This window comes from Pleurodeles waltl, chromosome 10 (genome assembly GCF_031143425.1).
Source record: "Pleurodeles waltl isolate 20211129_DDA chromosome 10, aPleWal1.hap1.20221129, whole genome shotgun sequence".
Lineage (NCBI taxonomy): Eukaryota > Metazoa > Chordata > Amphibia > Caudata > Salamandridae > Pleurodeles > Pleurodeles waltl.
The window spans coordinates 644,449,473-644,472,003 of NC_090449.1; positions in this window are offsets into that span (position 1 = coordinate 644,449,473).

Genomic DNA, 22,531 nt, shown 5'->3' on the forward strand with positions numbered 1-22,531 from the left:
GGAAAAACAGGGAAAGGAGGTAGGTAAAGTAAACTTAACTAGCCCACAAGCAGCCCAACAACATCCCAACTAACAATACCCAATACAGACTCCCAACAGTACAAAGACAAATCTAATTACAATAAATGACAAATAACACTTACACAGATTACCATAGACACTTACAAAACACCAAAATACAATATCAATAGCACACAGGGAGACAAATTCACAATATTCTCAGAAGCAACTCAAGACACAGCCACACAGTCTAGAATAATCACAGACTGCAAAGTGAAAGTACACCCACTGTACCATTTCTGTAAACAGGATATCCTATTACATCACTTCCTGTCTCAATTGCGGGCCATTTTTCTTGTCTTGTGTGTAATTTTATGACGCTTACAGGTTTTGCGTCAATATTTTTTGACACATATGCATGAAAATTCCCCCGCATTCAAGGTTCAACACATTTTAAATGCATAACCGCTTTCCTGGGGTGCGGTGTTGGAATTTACGCTAGGGACCAATTGATGTATAATGTGCGTGAGCGTCATTTTTTAACACATACGCATTATAATTTGACACATATGCGTCTTTTTTGGCACGTTTGCGTCACAAAAATCTGTCTTAAACTGTGTTTGTGTGATTTGTAAATTTTTTACATGCATGCAGGCTATATCTATACAAAGATAGGATGGTATGACCTGCAGTGTGTTCTAGTGTTTAGGCACATGTGGCAGACCACACTATTGCGGCACATAATACTCATGTTGTTGTGCAGGATTAGCTCTCTTAACTGACGCAACACATACTTTGGAAATAAAGTAGGTATTTCCTAGTTTGAGCAGGTGTTGCATCAATAGAGGGCAGCAAGGCTACGCAACTAAACAAATAGACACCTGGCCTGTGTGTTTATGTCTGTGGCAAATTATTGTTGTGCCTCTGTGGGAACGTCACGAGAAACGTTTCGCGTAATGTGCATGTATGAATGTGTTTTAAAGGTGTATAACCATCAGATGCTATTCATTGAGGTACATCAGTCATGATATCTGTTTGTTATGTCTGTTGCGTCTTATGCTGTGTGCACGTCCTTGACTTTGGGGACAAAACATTTCCCATGACTAACTATACACAGGATAGATTGAGGATGTTTGACAATGGCTACGTCAGATATGTTACCCCTCACATGTAATGAAATGTTGGTTACCACTTCATGTTCACTTGTGTGCATACTACCCATGATTCAATCATTTGAACATCCTCAGTAGGTACAGTGTTTGGGACACAGAGTCTCAAATCCAATCCTAAAATTGTTATGTACACCACAGTTTGAGCCATGTAAATGACCTATGTTTCTCCTGTGGCTGTGGAGGACCAGCAGACCATGCTCCATGTGTTCACATATTTCCAATGGTTCATTGCACAAAGGTGTCCAGTTCAAGTGTGTGGCCATGTTTACCCTGTGTCAGTATTGGCCTCCATGTTGTCACAGTTACGTGCAGGTCTAGTCATGAGTCTGTGGAGCCAACCCTTGAATTAAGAGAGTATCCTTCAAAGCAGATTTGACCTAAAGCCAAATATCAACTAATGACACACATGGGGATAGTCCAGCTATGGCACTGCAGAACTTTTAGAAGGATGACGACAGAGCAACCTTGGTGTGCAAAACTACGTTCTGGATCAGTAATAGGAAACAGCCAGGTTTCATCACAACATTTGGACACAGGTTGGGCTCTAAAATTCCCACTGCAACAGGGAACATCAGTGCCTCTGTGCTGATTAATCTCACAGCTAGTCACCACGCAAGCCCCATCAAAAGGTGGCGGCATAAGTGAATCTGTGTCTGGAACGTCAGGGCACAAATACATACACATTAGCAACCCTTGTTTGTTGTGCTGGAGGCACCATACCAAATCCAAGCATACAGCCATAGCACTCTGTCACTGTTTGGCACTAATGAATACATGCAAAACAAGACAAGGGATCAGGGGCTGGATTAGGCCATTTGAATACATGTCCCAGAACAGAATACGATAAGCAAACTCATTAAACTATACTATACATTTGAGGATTCATCATAGACCTACCAGACACAATACCCCAGGAGGAAAGAGACGGCATGGAAAGCAACTATGAGACAAATGTAGCCACAGGGAACCTCTATGGTTAACGCAAAGACTGGAACCAGTCTGGCTAACAGGATGCAGGCTCTGTCAGGAACAAACATGAACAATGCAAATACACATTGAGCAGACTCTGACTGGGACAAGCAGGAACAACACTGTGGGAACAAAAAACAGTATCTGCTGTGGCCTGCACTGTTACACAATCCCCCAAGGGATCTGGTACACAAGCGATTTGTACACCAATACACAAGGAGATTCAGAAAATGACAGCTTCTAAGCAGTTCCAGGCAGCAGCAAGGGCAGGGCAGGTTCAGATGGCTGGTCTGCATTGAAGTGCTCACAGGTGTGTGAAGCTTCAGTCTCTCACAAGTCCTGGAGTTGAGAATCAAGTTCAAAGGGCCAACTGGACCTTTCACATGGGAAGCAATGAACAGCTGATTACAGGTCTTACCGACTACCAGGCAGTGCATTATCGAACCTGAAGTCCATGCAGACTGATGAACTATGACTATGGCATGCCATACCGAAGATGGAAGCACATAGGAGTCAAAATGGGAGTCTGGGTGAGTGTAGATGAAGATTCTCAGGGTACAGATAGTCCCTTTACAGCGCCCCCTAGAGAAGGGTGGGGAGAAACTTAAAACATGGCAGTGGCAGGACTTATTACCTGGATGGACTGCGGAGGGCATGTCTTGTGAGCAATGCTTGTCATACCTGGGGCACTTGTGCTATCCATTTTCAGGTTTGATGCACTTCTTGTCACACATGCTCCCTGCAGAGATAGCTGATGTCACACTTACTGCTGTCAAGGGTCTGGTCATACATTCCTGTTACCAATGCAATTGCACATCCACTGCCTCATGTATGAAGCACGTTTTTAACTTATGATTTATGGTGTCTTAGTTGGGTGTAATATGCTGCAATGGACCATGTTGACATCATGGATGTCTCTCATAGCTGTGGTCCTCTGACATTGCCCTTCAAATGTGAAATAGACAGGATATATGTCATTAACACTGTGTGTGATGTTTGCTGTACATTCATACCCATCAAATGTGATGTGGCTTTTTCAGTATGAAAATTTGAATTTCTGCAATGCTCCATGATGCAAAATTCAGTTTATGATTCCTAGAGATCATGTGATGCATAAATAATTACTCAGAGCATGATTGAGTGATGAAGTGAGGTGTTTAATTACATATGATAACAAAGTGGTGATGGTGACTATAGTTAGAAGAAGTTTTGTACGATGTTTTGTCTCCGACGCAATCCTGCAGCTGTGTTTGGATGTTCCCCCTCATTTTCACAGACAGCGTCCTCCTCTTCCTCCTCTTCAGGCATTTGTTGATTCGGTTCATAGAGGGGAATGTTCCTCCTCACACAAATGTTGTGCCGGATGGCACAGGTCAGAATGATCCTGCAGACAATTTCAGGGGAATATAGGAGGCTGCCTCCGGCGATGTCTAGGCACCTGAATGTGGACTTCAGGATGCCAAAAGTCCGCTCAACTATGGTGCATGTCCTATAATATGCCTCATTATCGGCACGCTCTGCTGCTGTGCTTGGGTTGGCAATTGGGGTCATGGATCCCATAACCCTGATCAGCTGAAAGAGAAAATGAGGGTAAGTATTTGGTTGTTGCTTGCACCGTGATTGTCACTTTGCATGGCAGTTGTTATCTTGTGTCGTCTGTGGCTTATCTGTGTTTGTGGTATTGTGTCAGATCCGTGGCTTCTGTGATGTTCGTTCTGCATTGGGTTGTTTGACTATCAAAACAGGTTTTTGGCTGGTTGACATGATATCAGTGGTATATTTTGAAACTTGCTGTTCAGTGTGTAGCTCCCATGCATTATGTAATGTGAAAGAAGTGTCCGTGTGCCTTCACTGGAGGTGACATGATACTTCCACACATACAATAAATTCCGCGGTGGTGGTAACATGGTTGCACTATATGGCCTGAACATCTCATCCAGTTTGACAAATATAATTGCAGGTGAAATGCAACAACTCTTGGACTTGGTCCCCTTCCTTTACACATCTTCAGGTCCCGGAATCCATCTTCAGTGCTTTGAGGTCTGTTGTGGTCTTTGCAGAATCTCCAATCACAACTTTAGTGTGTTTCTGGGGAAGTAGGGTAACTTTACTCCTACTTTTCAGGGTCTTGGGGTGGGGTATCTTGGACACCCTTAGTGTTTTCATACACTCCCAGTGACCCTCTACACACTACACTAGGCCAGGGGACCCTAAGTGGTTTGCATTCCACTTTCTTAGTATATGGTTTGTGTTGCCCCTAGGCCTATTGCATCCTATTGTATTCTAGTGTTTGCACTACTTTTCTAATTGTTTACGTACCTAATTTTGGTTTGTGTGTATATTTTGTGTATTTTACTTACTTCCCAAGGGTGTATATCCTCTGAGATATTTTTGGCACTTTGGGGGTTATTCTAACTTTGGAGGAGTGTTAATCCGTCCCAAAAGTGACGGTAAAGTGACGGATATACCACCAGCCGTATTACGAGTTCCATAGGATATAATGGACTCGTAATACGGCTGGTGGTAAATCCGTCACTTTTCCGTCACTTTTGGGACGGATTAACACCTCCTCCAAAGTTAGAATAACCCCCTTTGTCACTAAATTAAAGTACCTTTATTTTTAGTAACTTTAGTATTGTGATTCTTATGATATAGCGCTATCTGATATAAGTGGCATAGTAGGAGCTTTGCATGTCTCCTAGTTCAGCCTAAGCTGCTCTGCTATAGCTACCTCTATCAGCCTAAGCTGCTAGAACACTACTAATCTACTAACAAGGGATAACTGGACCTGGCACAAGGTGTAAGTACCATCAGGTACCCACCATAAGCCAGGCCAGCCTCGTATAACATCTCCATAAGTTGGCAGCACTGAAGTGTTCACAATTGACAATGCACAATTATCCTATGTGTGACAAGTTCTATGCAAACCTATTTTTGTGCCCTGACCCAGTTGGCTCATGTACAAATGTGTACCTACACTACTGAACTTGCTCCAGGTAAGCTGGCTAACTTGGTTGTGGGGGTGAATGTTTTAGTGTAGGAAGGTCCATCTGCCTGTACATATGGTATGTATACGGGGAATTGTCTTAATCCGTATGTGTAGCAGTGTACACTTTGCATTAGTGTTACATCCACATGTTTTCATAGCACAGTTCACTTCCTTATTGCTAGCTGGCAATGTCACCCCAGGAGTGATGTGAGATGTTGGTACTTCCTCAATAATTCCATGTCACCTTCATTTGAGTCAGCATCATCATGCTATGTGTCTCATTGTGTTTGACCTGTAGCAACACACATTACACAACCCTTACAGAGGACGTATTGCTTGGAAGGGTGTGGGATTGAGTGTTATTGATGTGATTTTGAAAGGTTCATCTTATAAGTTGTACTGCCGGTTAAGGCCATGTCATTGTCACTGTGTGGTTTTAAATTGGTCCCGTGTGGCTCTAGAGTGGCATCTCTTGTTATTTGCATCTGCCCTTTGTCCATAGGTGTGTATCCCATTGGGTCAGGATATCAAACGTGACTACCAGTGTCACACCTCAGTGTCTTCCTGGCCACGTGTCAATGTAGTGGAGTATGTGTTGGGTGTCCTACAGGGTTGCTGTGCTGTGTGTAAATTACTAGGTTTCTGTACTTACCAACAAGTAGGCCATTGCCATATCATTCATCCTGGAAGTGCCGATTGATGGTGCTGTGGCGGAAGATGATTGAATCATGTACGCTCCCAGGAGACTTTGCCATGATGTTGGTGAACAATCCACGGTGATCCACAATGGCCTGCACATTGATGGAGTGTGTGTGCTTCCTGTTGCTGTATAAGTGCTCAGTTGCAGCAGGTGGCACAATCCGGACATGTGTGCAGTTAATGGCACCAAGCATGTGCGGGAAGCCATTAATTTGATAAAACCCCTGTTTGGTGTCCTGCTGCTTCTGCTGTGTGTTGGGGAAGATGATGTGGCGGGGTGTGAGGGAGATGATGGCATCAAGTACCTTGGGAAGGAAGGCAGAGAATAAGGGCTGTGAGATCTCGGCAACCAGGGCACCAGTGGATTGAAAAGAGCCACTTGCCAACATGTGCAGTACAGCTAGCAGGTGGGACTCCGATGGAAGGATGAGGAGCGTCTGCAAGCTGGGTGCCCTCTGCGGCTCAATATGGCGTAGCAGCTGCTGTATGGCTTGCCAGTTTAGTCTGTACTTCTGGATGATGTCATGTTCTCTGAGGCCCTGAAGGGCTGTCCTGGTCCTGAATATCCTCTCCTGCCTTCTGCGTTGCCTTTTGGGTCCATGTTGGTGTGGTGGTAGCTGCTGCTGTTGCTCCTGTGCGCTGCGTCTTCATGCATGCTGTATGAATATCACCTCCAGTTCTTCCTTTTTTGAGCAATGATGTTGCTTGTGTGAGTTTTCCTTAAGTAGTGGTGTGTTTTCCCCATTTTCACACCTGCCCTGACCCAGGTGTTAAAATTTGGCACAAATCGCGATTTGTGCCATTTTCCAGCTCTGCCTACCAGACGTGCAACATTTTTGCACGGTTGGATAAATATGGTGCACGGGTGTGTAAGTCATTTTTTGGACGGGAACGCCTACCTTGCATCTCATTGACGCAAGGTGGTTTCACACATCCAGAAAATGGGGCACACTAGGATATTTTGACTTTAGACAGGTGTAGGGTCAAAGTATAAATATGGTGTTAAGTTTGCGCCGGATTAGCATTAAAAAAAATGACGCTAATCCGGCGCAAAGGGAGTATAAATATGGGCCCTAGACACTTCACATCAGATATACAAACCACTCCCAGTCTGCCACAATCTTATAGCCAAGCCAGGCTGTAAGAGTCACAGGCCATCAGAAGTGTCCCCAACTATCTATGTCGACATGACGTAGGCAGTCAGTCAGCAATGCAGCAGAGGACAAGATAGGGCTTTGTTATACATGCCATATACACACAGGGGTGACACATCTGGGATCTCCCAGGGCACTTACCACCACCAATACCAACCCATATTTTAGAAGGAAACATCCCCACAAGTATAGTCCCCAGGAATGTTAGAACTGTGCAATCAGACCTCATCAAATCTACATGTATCAGTGTCCCAGGTTGCCAACCTACACATACCCCACAGTCAGCAAATCACCTATATATGCCTAGTCAGCTCTCAGGCCAGTACTCCTGTCCCATGAAGGGCATTGCAGTGGTGGAACTGTAATGCCATCCCCACAATATATCTATATCAGTTACCAGTTACAGTACATGATCTATATAGTCCCAGGGATGGGAGGAAAGTTGCACAGTCGCATATACAATTTGGCTATACATATGGGAGTGGACGGACACCTCTGAGCCTCTGATGCAGATGGCTGTAGCTGGTCATACACAATGCTTAGGGTATGACTGACACTCGTATCCATTGTAGGGCCAGGATGGAGTCACACATGTGCCCATGTCATTTGTGAATCTACACTTTACAGACTTTGAGAGGTATGGAACAGGGAGTTGCAAATCCACTGACAGTAGAGCATGGGGACACAACTACAATAGATACTCAGCAAAGGTTCCTATTGCCCATTTCCAAATGTTGATGCAAAGTTAGCATTAACTGTAATGCCACCTTGGCAGCACTTAGGCACCCAATCCCAATAATGGCCCGCCAAGTCCCAGGATAAGTCAGTACTCATCCTCTTGTGGCTGCTGTGCTGCTCTCAAACACCCATCCACCTTAGGGTAGGCCACTGCCAAAATGCGGACCATTAGGAAGGTCAGAGTCCGATGGGGACCCCTCCCTCATTGGGAGGACATCCCCAGCTGGGCCTCTGTGGTCTTCCGAGCCCATAGTCTCAGGTCCTCCCACCGCCTGTGACAATGGGTGCTCTGTCGGGCATGGATCCCCAGGGTCTGCACTTGATTTGCGATGGCATGCCAAATCCTCTTCTTTTGATGGGGGTTGACCTGCATGGGTAACACAGAAAGAAGGAGAAAGTTAAGTACACTGGCACCTACCAACAGCAGTGGTCTGTAAACATCAAACCCACTGAATGCCCACACATACCCATTCTCACAGTTTACATGCCTATACTCCATTCCCCCTGCATGCATGTACTCCCTGACAGGCACAAGTATGCCATTCACCCTCACATATACCCCTTTCAGACATGACTATGGCATTGGGCTCACCAGCTCCTCTGGTGCCCCATAAAGCTGTCCATACAGGGGTAGGACCTCATCCACCAACCTCTCTAGTTCTCCTGGGGTAAAGACGTGGGCCCTATCACCTGCAGGACGTGGCATGATGGCTCCCAGAGACAGTACACAGCAGCTCAGCTCATGGAGGGCTTGCTTGCTAGAGTGTCAGGAGTCAAGTGAGCTAAGCTGCAGAAAATGGCGGTTACGGCCACCGCATACAGGACCGTCACCACCAGCGTTGATCACCATTGGCCCCAGTCTCCCATAGGGAGCAATTTTACCCAATATGACGTTTGATGTCGGTTGCGACCGCCTACCGCGATGATGACATATGCTGGTGGAATTAGATCTCTACCACCTGTCCAGTGCTGAAGGTCAGGTTGCCATTTTAAGCACATATCATGCCATTATGCAGTAAAATATGTGCCACATACACCTTATACGGCAGATAGCGGGGTAGGCCTAAGTGGTGCCATCATGTTTTGGCACATACATGTGAGATGCATGACACAGTGACACTATGTGACTGGGTGTCTGATGACCAGCATGTCCAGATACTTGTTGGCTGATTGGCACTGTAACCGTACAGGTATATGGCATGACAACATACAGGTTCAGTGCAGGACAGGTCAGTGTACCAAATATGGAACTTGACACTTGATGTATGTCAGACTCTATTGACCAGGGGCAGCAATGTGCATCAAGGGAGACTTCCATGTTGCTTCAGCATGCCCAATATGGTATGTGCCAGCAGTGTGCTCCATGTGGACATTGTTAGGTGTGCGCACGTTAGATATGCTGCGCCAACATGTGTGGTGTGCATTTCACTTTGTGCTATTTCTCCTCTCCATCCTAGATACCCTGTCCTGAGGAGAATGAGACATGCTCCAGTGTACTGTCTGCTAGTGGACCTTGCAACCCTGGAGGAGAGGCACATAATTCAGACCTATCGTCTGAATCGTCACACGATCATGGAACTATGTACCCAGTTAGAGCCAGCTCTATTGCTTGCCATACATAATCTCTATGCCATCCCTCCCACAGTTCAAGTTCTGTCAGTGTTAGTTACACTTTCTTGCCACTGGCTCCAATCAGATGACAGTGGGCTTGGCAGCAGGTATGTCACAACCCATGTTCAGTCTTGTGTTGAAGGATGTACTGTGTACTTTTTTGAAACACCTGTACAGCTACATCACGTTTCCCCAATGAGGGGATTTTGGCCCATGTGAGGGCAGACTTCTATGATGTTGGACACATCCTTCATGTGATAGGTGCCATAGATGGCACCCATACACCCTAAATCTCTCCCGGTGCCAATTAACAGGTATATAGGAACAGGAAGAACTACCACTCCATCAATGTGCAGGTAGTGTGTGTGTGTGTGCAGACCAATACTTTTCTCAAGTGACAGCCAAGTTTCCAGAATCTGTGCATGACTCCTACATTCTGAGGAACAGCAATGTCCCACACCTGATGACACGTCTAGAGAGTGAGAGGGTTTGGCACATAAGTATATACACATTTGGTTGTATGTCCCTGTTATGGCACCCATCATCCTAATGTTACCTGTTGCTGTACCCATCCTGTAACAGGTTCTACCTCTGTGCACACAGGTGGCTCTGGCTATCATAACCTTCCCTGTCTGTTGACACCAGTGAAGTACCCTGCCACTGAAGGGGAAAACTGTTTCAATGAGGCCCAAGGCAGGACGAGGCATGTAATAGAAAGGACATTTGGCCTCCTGAAGGCCAGATTCAGGTGCCTGCATGTCTCCGGAGGTGCCCTCCTCTCCACTCCCCAAAAGGTATGCCAGTTCATAGTAGCCTGCTGCATGCTCCACAATCTAGCGCTGAGATGTCAGATACCCTTACTAAATGAGGAGGAGGAGGCAGCTGGACAAGTGGCTGGTGATGCTGACATGAAAAGGGCTGAGCTCATCAATCAGTATTTCCAGTAACATACAGGTATGTTGTCTGTGTATTTGCATGTGTGGTAATTCACCATAGATTTTCCATCTATGGCCCTCCTGATTTGGTATATCTGTGGAGGTGTGATGTGTTCATTTCCCCATGTGTGTGTTGTGGGAGGTGACTGACTGCATGTAAGGTGCAGAGTTGTAATGCATTCTCTCTCACATGTGTACTCTCTGCAGCTTGAACGCATCACATCTCTCATGGACAGGCCAATATTGTGCAATGTGTCCTGCATACTCCTGTTCTCATGTCATTGCAGCTACTGACTGTGCACTATCTATCTTTGACACTCATAACTATTGCTTGAGGCATGCATGTTCGGTATCCTTTGGTTACTGTGCACATTGTGGATTATAGCATATGAGAGGTGCCATGTACAGAGTTTGTTGATGTATTTCCTGCGACTGCTGTTGTAGTGGTGTTATCTGTCCTGCCATGTTCATTTGTCTGCTACACTGGGCACATTCACTATGGACTACATATGTGCTTTAGCTGTCACCATGCATACTATCCTGATGGTGATCTCTGTAATGGTCTTTTTGCAGGTTGGTTGTGTAGATTTACTCTGGTGTGTGGCAACACTAGTGACTCCGTTACATCAGCCCTGGCACATATCTATTGTACTGTGTCTGCTGCAGAGGATACCTTCCTCTGCAGTCCTTCACACTGCCTGTTGGATTGTGGCCCATTCCACTTTGACAAATAGGGAAAATATTTTTGTTACTGTACAAATAAATACACGTATGCAGTGGCTGTGATCAATGGTGCTAATTGTGACTTGAGTGACAAACAGGTAATGAGTGGGGTCATGGCAGAAGAAATCCTGAGAGTAGTAGCACAACTGTAGGTAGCACATGTCCTGTGTCCATGGGGAAATGGAGTTTTGGCATTGAACATGGTGTACAAATGGTAGGTGGGTATGTGTGGACCCAAGGTTGTTTGTGCTGCCTGTTTTTGTATTGCTGGGGATACAACTTTTGTAAAGGAGCTTTGATAAAATAGCAGTATGGATGAAGCTCTGTGTTGTAACAGCCCTGCCCTTTTTATGATCTGCTCTTCCCATGATAGTTTACTAGTTAGCCTGACTCCCAGGTAGTCTATAGACCTAACTTTCTTCAAGGGGACTACGTCAATGTGAATGGAACATCTTTTGCTATGTCCTTTGGATAACCCCATCAATTTAGTTTTGTTAATGTTAACCTCCAACCCATGATCACTACAGAATAGATTGAACCGGTCAACAAGTATTTGCAGCACCATTGGTGTCTTAGAAATGAGGAGCAAATCGTCAGCGAAAAGGAGGATAGGAGTTTTTTGTGTATTCAAGGAGGGAGCATCATTCTGGCATGTGGACACAGCTTTCACTACTTCATTGATAAATAAAGTAAATAGTAAGGGGGCTAGCACACAACCTTGGCGAGCTCCACTTCTAATTGGAATCTGCTCTGTCAGTTCGCCTTGTTAACCCCACCTCACTTGTGCATAGGTATTTTCATGTAATCGTTTTAACAGGAATAATAAGTCCTCTGGGACTCCCAATCTACCCAGCACTTCCCACAATTTAGCTCTTGGGACCAGGTCAAAAGCAGATCGCAGGTCTATAAATACTACATATAGACGCTGCTTGGCGATAAGAACATATTTCCTATACAATATGGCCAATCGAAAGACCTGGTCTACCGTGCTGGTTTTAGCACGGAACCCTGCCTGCAGTTGGGAAAGAATTTGGTGCTCCTCGACCCAGCTAGTTAGCCTCTGTAGAATTTGTTTAGCGAAGATCTTTTGTAAGTTGTCTATAAGGCTAATTGGCGTGTAATTAGCTGGAAGATTAGCATTTCCTTTTTTATAGATAGGTATAATTTCAGCCCCCTTCCATGTACCTGGGATTTGTCCCCCCTGCAGCTATACTGTTTGAAATGGCATTGATGTACCAGGACCAGATATTTGGTTCCGATCTATAAAGATCTCCAGGAAGTTTATCCGGTCCGGGTGCTTTGCCAGGTTTCAGACTGTTTATAGCCTCAAGGGTTTCTTCTATTTTGAAGATGAGGTGACCCTTAAGGACACACTGAGCCCCCACTTGGAGGGGCGTGCTGAGGTTCAGATCCAATAGCATTGGTGGAGAGTGGACTACATTAGTGTCCATTAGGCCCTCTGGTAGGGCATAAAGGGTGAAAAAATGCTCTACCCAGCTTTCTGGTTGTATGTGATTACTGGGGCAACTCCTACCTCCATTTTCTCTTTTAGATAGAAGTTCCCAAAAACGCTTGTTATTCTTCTCTGTGTGGAGTTGTGTTACATAGTGCTGTATGTGTCCGTGGTGTTGTGTTCTGATAGGAATGTGTTCTAAGCACAGCAGTTCAGACTGCCAAAGGTTTTCCACCATGGAAGGACTGCTGTACTGATTTGTGGGTCATAATCTGGTGGGTGGAGAGTTGTTCGCGTGGCAGTACAAGTGGTGCAGCTACCTCTTTCCTGCTCTCCTATGTCCTGGCGGTGTCGGATTTGGGGCTGTTTTTGGGTGGAGTACTATGTAGACTCTTAATACGGCGGGTGGGATACCACCAGCACTGGCTGTCTTCTAGCAGCTGCCACCACAGTGGTCTTGCCAAAAGACTGCCAAAGTCCTAATGAGGGCTGTAGCCTAATGTAACGTGCATTTCAGACAGTACAAGTATCATTGTATTGGGCATTGCAAGCAAAAAACTCAATAAATAAAAATGTAAATAATGTCCATTTGTCACCCATTAAAAATGTTGGACTGAGTCTTTATCTCAGCGTCAGCAACCTAACAGTCTCCTATTTTCTGCTTAGCAGCTCCCAGAATCCTGTTTAGTCACTGTCCCTGCCTTTACCTCAGTTTTCATAAGCAGGCTTTGACCCACAGCTAGACAGAGAAAGACAGAAAAGGGAGAATGAAGGAGAAAGAGAGAGACAGTAAAGAGAGGCAAATGGCAAATCCAGAATTATATAAAACAAAAAAAGAGTGATAAAGCCACATGACGTGTAGGGTTGTGGTAGAAAGAGGTATCAATGGAATCAAGATTAGGTTACTGTAATATTCGGCCACCCTGGAATTTGGTAAAGCTGGCGACGGGCTCCTAAGATAAAGCTTTGGGACCCTGCACTTTTTTTTAGCAACTTAATTACTGGTTAAGGGTTGCAGCTTAGAAATTGTAGCAAGCACTGCAATGCAATTTCTAATTCAGATGGGGCTGCAGTAACCCTCAGAGCTATCTGAAACATCCTTGTAGCTAGGCATAATGTACAATGTTGATGTCCCTTCACTGGACAGGCAACATTCGGGTTAGTAGTCAACAGCAGTTCACTGGTTGCTTTCCCTTCCAGAAATACAGAAATGATCCATAATGAACATGTCCAGCTTTTGACTGTCTACAAGCTGCATGTCAAAATCCCTAACCAAAGAAACATTGTTTAGCAATGCTCACAATCGTAAACATTCTTAAATCACAGCACACGTCCCTTTCACTCAAGGTGAACTTCTGTGCACTACTTCATCTTACTAATGGCAATGGCTAATTTATGAGAGTGGATCATTGTTGCATGTAGTCATGTCCTTTGTAAGGGTTAATCAGTGACAAGTTTACACCTATGCATCCCAGTTCCTAAAGGATTAATTGAATATTTCTGAAATAAGACTGTGTTTTATTTATAGATACATAATAATTGTTATGAAACAAATTGTCATGAATCAGATTGACTCTGGGCAGGTCATTTTAATAGAGTATCCATTTGAAGTAGCAATAAATAGTGGATCTGCATTCATGGTGAATGAAATTTCATCAAAGTGTTTCCAACAGGGAAACATGGAAGATTGTCCTTTTGTTAGTATCTCTCATCCCTTAATATTTTCCAAGATACAGGTCAAGGAACCATGCATTAAGAGGGAATATTAGTACATTTCTAGCACATTCAAGGTTACTTATAGCATTTGTAACAGTTAATAACCTCAATTCAAATTATTTTCAGATGAAAAGTACTATTCTGTTTCTAGAAAAAACGTAAGCATGACTAATATTGATACTTGCATACAACTTATTATGTATTTGCTTGTTGTAATTGTTGGACTTTTTTTCTTATGCAGGGTCAACCCCAATCTTTTTTGCCTCCTGCCTCTTATTGGTTCTGACCTGTTGTTGTTGGCTTTTGAACTCTGTGTACTTTACCACTGCTAACCAGTGCTAAAGTGCATATGCTCTTTGTGTAAATTGTATTGTTGATTGCGTTATCCATGATTGGCATTCTTGATTTATTACTAAGTCCCTAGTACAGTACACTAGAGGTGCCCAGGGCCTGTAAACCAAATGCTACTAGTGGGCCTGCAGCACTGGTTGTGCCACCCACATTAGTAGCCCTGTAATCATGTCTCAGACCTGCCACTGCAGTGTCTGTTTGTGCAGACTTTAACTGCCAATTGTGTTTTATAGGTCCTGACAGTGAAATACTGCCAAATTCGGTTTTCACTGTTGCAAGGCCTATCTCTCTCATAGGTTAACATGGGGGCTACCTTTAAAAATGATTAAAGCGTAGATTCCCTTTGGGAGCAGATAGACATGTAGAGTTTGGGGTCTCTGAGCTCAGAATTTAAAAATACATCTTTTAGTAAGGTTGGTTTTAAGATTGTGTGTTTGAAAATGCCACTTTAATAAAGTGGGCATTTTCTTGCTTAAACCATTCTGTGACTGCCGGTTTGTGGATTCCCTGTTTGGGTCAGTTTGACAGTTGGGCTGTTTGCACCTTTCTCTAGACAGTGACACAAAGGGAGCTGGGGTGTAGCCTGCATATCCTGATGAGTCATGTGTGCTAGGGGGGAGGGGAAGAGTGGTCACTCACATCTGAAAGGTCTGTGCCTGTCCTCACACAATGCAGTCTCCAACCCCATGGTGTGTGTCTGGGGCCTGGCCTGGCCAAGGCAGGCTTTCACAAACAAGAGAGACTTTCCTTTGAAGTAGGCCTACTTCAAAGGCCAAACTGGGTATAAGAAGAGCACCCAAAACCACAGACTACAGATCACTTCTGGACATTAGGAGGAACCTCTGTCTGGAGAGTAGCTGAAGAGATGAGGAAAAGTGCTGCCCTGTCTCTGACTATGCTTAGTGGAGCTATCATGCAGTTGCTGCTTCTGCCTGTGCAAGGGGACAAAGACTGGACTTTGTTGTGCATTTGTGCTTGTGAAGAAATCTCCAAGGGCTTGTCCTGAGCTTGCCTCCTGTTTTTGAAGTCTCAGGGCCATCAAAGCCTTCCCCTGCCAGCACCTGGACATTCTGCTGAGACGCCTGCCCTGCCAAGTGATGCCCTATCCAGTCCCGGGGGCTTTAACAGGTGAACCAGGCAGACCAAGATTGAAAATCCACTCACAGACCGCCGTGAGGGGGAAAATATTGACGCACCTCCCAAGACGCGGCTGAAAAACAACGCGCCGCCGGCTTCGTGGCAGAAATCGATGCTCCACCTGCATCGCGGCTGGAAGATCGACGCACACAGCTGGAGAAATGTCACGCAACACCCGCTGACGGAGGTTGATATTGTCGCAAACCACATGGCGCGGTTTTGCTGATACCAGCCACAGGATTTTCAATGCAAACCTCGCTGGGCATGAAAAAAAGATGCAAAGCCTGCCTGGACCTGAGTGCTTGCCTGGATCAACGCATCGCTCTCCTGCAGAGTGGAAAAATGACGCACCCCAACCCGACCGGAGGAGGAGAACGACGCATGGTCTCACGGGTGAAAAATCAACGCTAGCCTTTTCTGACGCACACTCGCCCGTGCGTATTATTTTGATGCTAATCAGGTACTTTTCAACGCTAACAGTGTTTATACTGTTTAGAAAAGGATTTAAGACTCTTTTGCTTTTAAAATGAATAACTTGTGTTGTGTATGTTGGATTTTTGTTGTTTTGGTATTGTTTTGTTTAGATAAATATTTCTGATTTTTCTAAACCTGTGCTGTGACATTTTGTAGTGTTTTCACTGAGCTACTGTGTGTGTTGGTACAAATACTTTACACCTAGACTCGGAAGTTAAGCCTGTCTGCTTGTGCCAAGCTACCAAGTGGGTTGGCGGGGGTTAACTATGGGTGATTCTCCTTTACCCTGACTAGAGTAAGGGTCCTTGCTTGGATAGGGGGTAACCTGGCTGCCAACCAAAGACCCCAATTTCTACCATTGATGATCAGCGGGTGGGATTAGACTTGTATTTGTACTTGACATATAGGCCCTCATTACAACTTTGGCTGTAAATGCCGATTACCGCCGTGCTGATGGCCGCCAACATATCTTGGCCACAGCGGTATACCGCTACGGGTATTATGACCCACACAGAGAAATCCGCCACTATACAGACACCCACACAAGTCCACCAGCCCAAAGGTCAGTGATAAAATGGTGGTACTAAAACCCACACCGTTACGCCAACAGAAGTACGCCCACAGCATCATGACTGACGAATCACCGCAGCGGACATTCAACCGCGGTAAACCATTGGCGGTACACACTGCCGCGCTCAAAATACACACACACTAACAAAACTACACCACATTGGACAATTTAAACTACACACATCTGACACACATACACACACCACACCCACACACCCAATCTAATATAAAACACACACCTACAATATCCACAACCCCTTACAACGCAAAAAAAATTGCCAACTGAGAGAGAGACAAGCCAGGAGCACCCACTGAATCTGAACCACATAACACCATCACCCATACACTATCCACGCACCTCAGAGTACACACCCCAACACATCACCCCACACACCCTCACACATACCACTCACACTACACCCATGGCACCACAAAGAAACCCCAGGTTCTCAGATAAGGAGCTAAGGTTCATGGTGGAGGAAATCATCTGGGCAGAGCCACAGCTATTGGGATCACAGGCACAGCAGACGACCATTGCTAGGAAGATGGAGCTATGGCGGAGAGTCGTGGACAGGGTCAACGCCGTGGAACAGCACCCAAGAACAAGGGATGACATCAAGAAGAGGTAGAACAACCTACGGGGGAATGTGCGATCCGTGGTTGCAAGATACCAGGTAGCTGTACAAAGGACTGGCGGTGGACCAGCACCTCCTCTCCCACAACTAACAATGTGGGAGGAGCAAGTCTTGGTGATCATGCACCCTGAGGGCCTCGCAGGAGTAGCAGGAGGACTGGACTCTGGTAAGTCAAATCTTTACTACTCCCCCCCTACCTGCATGCCATCACAAACTCCTACCCCTACCCTCACCCCATCTCTCCACCACCTCACATATACCCCACCATCAAAACCCACCCATCCCAATACCAAGCCCTGCATGCAACACCAATGCATGGACCCCCATCACAGACCTGCATGGACACCCATCACAACAGCATGCACACTATTGACAATCACTTAGCCAAAACAAGCACAATTCACACAAGCCAAAGCTGCCTTGCTAATAACAACCATAGAGGGAAACATATCCATGCACAAGATGGCACACACAGATACAATAACACTGCATTTACATCCCCACAGGACCCCCACTCAAGGTCACCAGAGAGGAGGTGCCAGCCACATCCAGTCCCCCGCAGAAGAGACCCACAGTGATGACAGCAGCTCTGCACGCCTGGATCACGATGACAACCTGGCCCATCAGGGACCTCTGGACAGTGGTGACCCAGGCACAATCCCAAACCAGCACAGAGCCTCCCCCTCAGGAAACACCACCACAGCACCCATCCTACGGGCCCATCTCTCTGTCACCAGGACACATCAATCAGCAGTGTGTCTACCACTACAGGGATCCCAGGCAACCCCACAAACACAGGACAATCAGGGACATGGGGTCAGTGGCAGTGGGCACACGGTTCAGGGGACAGAGGCACAGGTCAACAGGGAAGCTGGGAGGACTGCTGTGCGACAGGGGGAGGACAGGCCCAGGGAACCGACTCTCCACGAGGCACTTGCAGGGATCCTGGGAGCATACCACCATTTCCAGGAGACCATGGGCCAGATACTGTAGAAGTTGCAGGAGACCCAGCAGATTCAGGAGGAACAGTACCTGGGGATCAGGGAGGACCTGAAAGACATCCACACCACCCTGGTCACCATTGCAGGGGTGCTGGCAGACATGGCCAACACCATGAGGGAGGCAGTGGCACACCAACGGGCCCCTGACACTAGCCACACCAATGAACAGCCCTCTACCTCCGCCAGAGCTAGTGGACAGGAGGCCCCGCCACAGGACCAACAGGCCACCAGCACCCTACCCCCTGCAGAAGGAAAACCCACGCCGCAAACGGTCCCTGCGATCCAGACAGAAGCCAGAGAACATTGCCAAGACCCCCGCCAGGAAATAAGACTCTTCTGATTGTCACCTGTGTGTCCCACTCTGCCACCCTGTCCACCTTGAACTGCCATTTCTCCCCTTCCTATTCCCCCTTGGACAATGCACCTGTGATACAAATAGACTGGACTCTACCCTGGACTTTCCTCCATCAGCAACCCAACCCATTGTAATACCCCCTCCACTTATTAGCACCTAAATAAACAGCCTTTGAACATATTCAAGTATGGAGTCTGTGGATTATGTGACAAATGTATTAGTTACACATTGCAATTCTAATCTACTGTAATATTAACATAGGTATAACCTGTAGTGGGCAGCAGGAAACACACCAGGAGCTGGAGTGGAGCACAGAGATCTGAAAATAGAGATGCCAAAGAGTACAGTAAGTGGCCATAGAATTAGGGAAATCTGGCTGCCATGTTAAATGCCCAACACAATACTGCAATGAAAGGTGAAGTTACAGTGTTTTACCTGTGTGTCACTGGAAGTACTGTTGAATGAGTGTACTTCTCTTGTCCACATCTTCTTCCTCCGACTCCTCTTCGTCACTGTCCACAGGGTCCACCGCTGCCAGACGACCATCTCCAGGCTCATCCTCCTGCAGAAAAGGCACCTAGCATCTGAAGGCAGGGTTGTGCAACATGCAGCGAAGATCTGGCACACCTTCTTGGCTAAGTAATACAGGGATCCACCTGTCAGATGAAGGCACCAGAATCTGGCTTTCAGGAGGCCAAAGGTTCTCTCTCAATGATCCTCCTTGTTCAGCCATGTGCCTCATTGTTATGCTCCTCTGCTCTTCTCCTGGCATTCCTCGCGGGGTCAGTAGCCATGAGAGGATGGGGTAACCAGAGTCACCTGCAAATATCGAGGGATACCTGTTATCCACACACTCACCCTTAGGGCCAAACCCACACCCAAATACCTACATCAACTGGGTGGGGACCATGGGCTCACCTATTAGCCACTCCTGGTGCCTCTGGAGTTGAGACATCACATATGGAATGCTGCCATTCCTCAAGATAAAGGCATCATGCACAGAGCCAGGATACTTGGCATTGACATGGGATATGTATTGGTCCGCCAAACACACCATCTGCACATTCAGAGAGTGACAGCTTTTTCTGTTCCTGAACACTTGTTCATTTCTCCGGGGGGGACAAAAGCAATATGTGTAACATCAATGGCACCAATAATGTTGGGGATATGTCCCAGTGCATAAAGGTCAGCCTTCACTGTGGCCAAATCCTTCACCTGGGGGAATACGATGTAGCTGCGCATGTGTTTCAGCAGGGCAGACAACACTTTGGTCAACACATTTGAGAACGTTGGCTGAGACGTCCCTGATGCCATGGCCACTGTCGTTTGGAAGGAACCACTTGCCAGGAAATGGAGCACTGACAGGACCTGCACTACAGGGGGGATACCTGTGGACTGGCAGATAGCTGAAACCAGGTCTGGCTCCAATTGAGCACACAGTTCTTGGATTGTGGCCCTATCAAGTCTGTAGGTCAGGATAATTTGCCTGTCCTCCCTTGTCACCAGGTCCACCAGGGATCTGTACAAGGGGGGATGTCTCCATCTCCTATTCACCCTCAGTGCTTGAACTCTAGGGTGAAAAACTGTGAGCAGAGGTCATATTCACACATATGTTAAAATAAATATGCATTTCTTCCTTTACAGAAACAGTATGTGAACTCAAGAGTCAGTTGTTGTGCCAATGTCTGCTGTGACGCAGTTAAGTGCCATGACCTGTGCCCCCCTGAAATGGCGGCTGCCTGACCTGCGAGGAGAGACAAGTGGAAATGAGGTAATTCCGCTGGCGTTGTGTGCCGTTGCGGTCGGAGGTCGACAACCGCCGTGCAACTTCGCATTGGTTATCATTGGGCCCTATGAGTTCCAGGAGCCAATGGTGATGTACGCCAGTGGTGACGGTACGTACCACCACGGACGTGACCGTCATTTTCTTTCTGTTCACTCACTTGCTACCTGACCTTCAACAGGAGAGGACCTACACTGCAAGTGCTACTGTGACCTGTGTCTGGAAGTGACAATGGCTTGACTGTCTGGGGAAAGGGCCCCCGTCTTCACTTCGGAGGAGTTGGAGAGACTGGTAGATGGGGTCCTACCCCAGTACACTTTACTCTATGGTCCTCCAGACAAACAGGTGAGTACACTGTGTTCATGATGCGTGGACCATGAATGTATAAATTGCTGTGTGTGTAAGCCTCGTGTAGGGGGTGTCTGAGGGGTCCTGGGCAGAGTGCTGCATGTCTGATGGTCAATGTCTGTGCTAAGGGGATGGGAGGTATATGGTGGGCCATGAGTGTAACAGTCCGGATGGTATGACTCATACCTTTTTCTATGCATATTTTTCTGCAGGTCAGCATCCATCAGAAAAAGGGTATTTGGCGTGCCATCACAAAGGAGGTGCGAACCCTGGGGGTCATTGACAGGAGGAGCACCCACTGCCGCAAACGGTGGGAGGACCTACGCCGCTGGGCAAGGAAGACGGCGGAGGCCCAGCTGGGGCTGGCTTCCCAAGGAGGAAGGGATGCCTGTCGTACCCTGACCCCCCTGATGTTCCCCATTCTGGCGGTGGCCTATCCGGTGTTGGATGGGCACTTGAAGGCATCACAGCAGCCACAAGGGGGTGAGTACAGATTCAGAATCATGACTTTGCACGTGTTAATGTTTTACCTGGGTGGGAGATGTGGGCTGTGGGTGCCCCTAGGCCAGGGCGAACATGGCAGGGTAGGTCCCATGTTGGGGAGGCTCTGATGCACTCCCACCCCAATAGTGTTAGTGGGCATCTACTACTGGGCAGGGTCCTGTGGGTTTCAGGTGTGCAGCTAATGGCGTTAGGCATTGTACCCCATGGGCTGGTGACTAGCATTGTAACTGGTAGTGCATGGCCTAGTGCATAGGGCTGTTCCCTGTGTGTTGTGTATGCCAACGGTAGTGTTGGTGCTGGCATTGACGAAGTGTATCCTCTGTCTCTCCCCCCCTTTTTGTTTTGTCACACTGTCCTTCTGTGCATTAGCATCATCTGGCGGAGGAGCAGAGGCACCAGCAATGGAGGGAGCTGCATCCCACATGGGCCTGGAGGCCGAATCCACCGACAGTGAGGGCACAAGTCGGACGGAGGGCGAGGCGAACAGGAGGGGACACAACCGACAGCGACTCCTCCTCCGATGGAAACTCCCTGGTGGTGGCGGACACCTCTGTGCCCACCCCAACAACAGGTACAGCCGCCACCCCCCATACCAGCACCGCCCTCCCAGCAGCCCCTCAGCGTGTTTCCCGTGCCCGCTCACCCAGGAGGATGGGCATCTCATTCGCCCCAGGCACCTCAAGCCCTGCCCCAGTCAGCCCTGCTGCCCTCAGTGAGGAGGCTATTGACCTCCTGAGATCCCTCTCTGTTGGGCAGTCAACCATACTGAATGCCATCCAGGGTGTAGCATGGCATTTGCAACAAATGCATACCTGGAGGGCATTCACTCTGCCGTGGCTGCCCAACAGAGAGCATTCCAGGCTCTGGCCCCTGCACTGATGGCAGCCATTGTCCCTGTCTCCAGCCTCACCCCCTCCAACTTCCTCTACCCAGTTCCAATCCTCTCAACCCCAGCCTATCCCAAGCACACCTTCAGACCAGCATTCACCTAACTCAACACACAGAAGTGGCTCAGGCAAACACAAGCAACACACTTTAACTCACAGGCACTCACACAAGCACCATCCTCATGCAGACACACCAACATCCACTGCCTCCACTGTGTCCCCCTCCTCCTCCTCGTCCACCTCCCTCCCAGTAGCGTCTCCACTCACGCCTGCATTCACTATATCCTCATCCACTACCTCCATCACCAGCATGCCTTTCACTACACG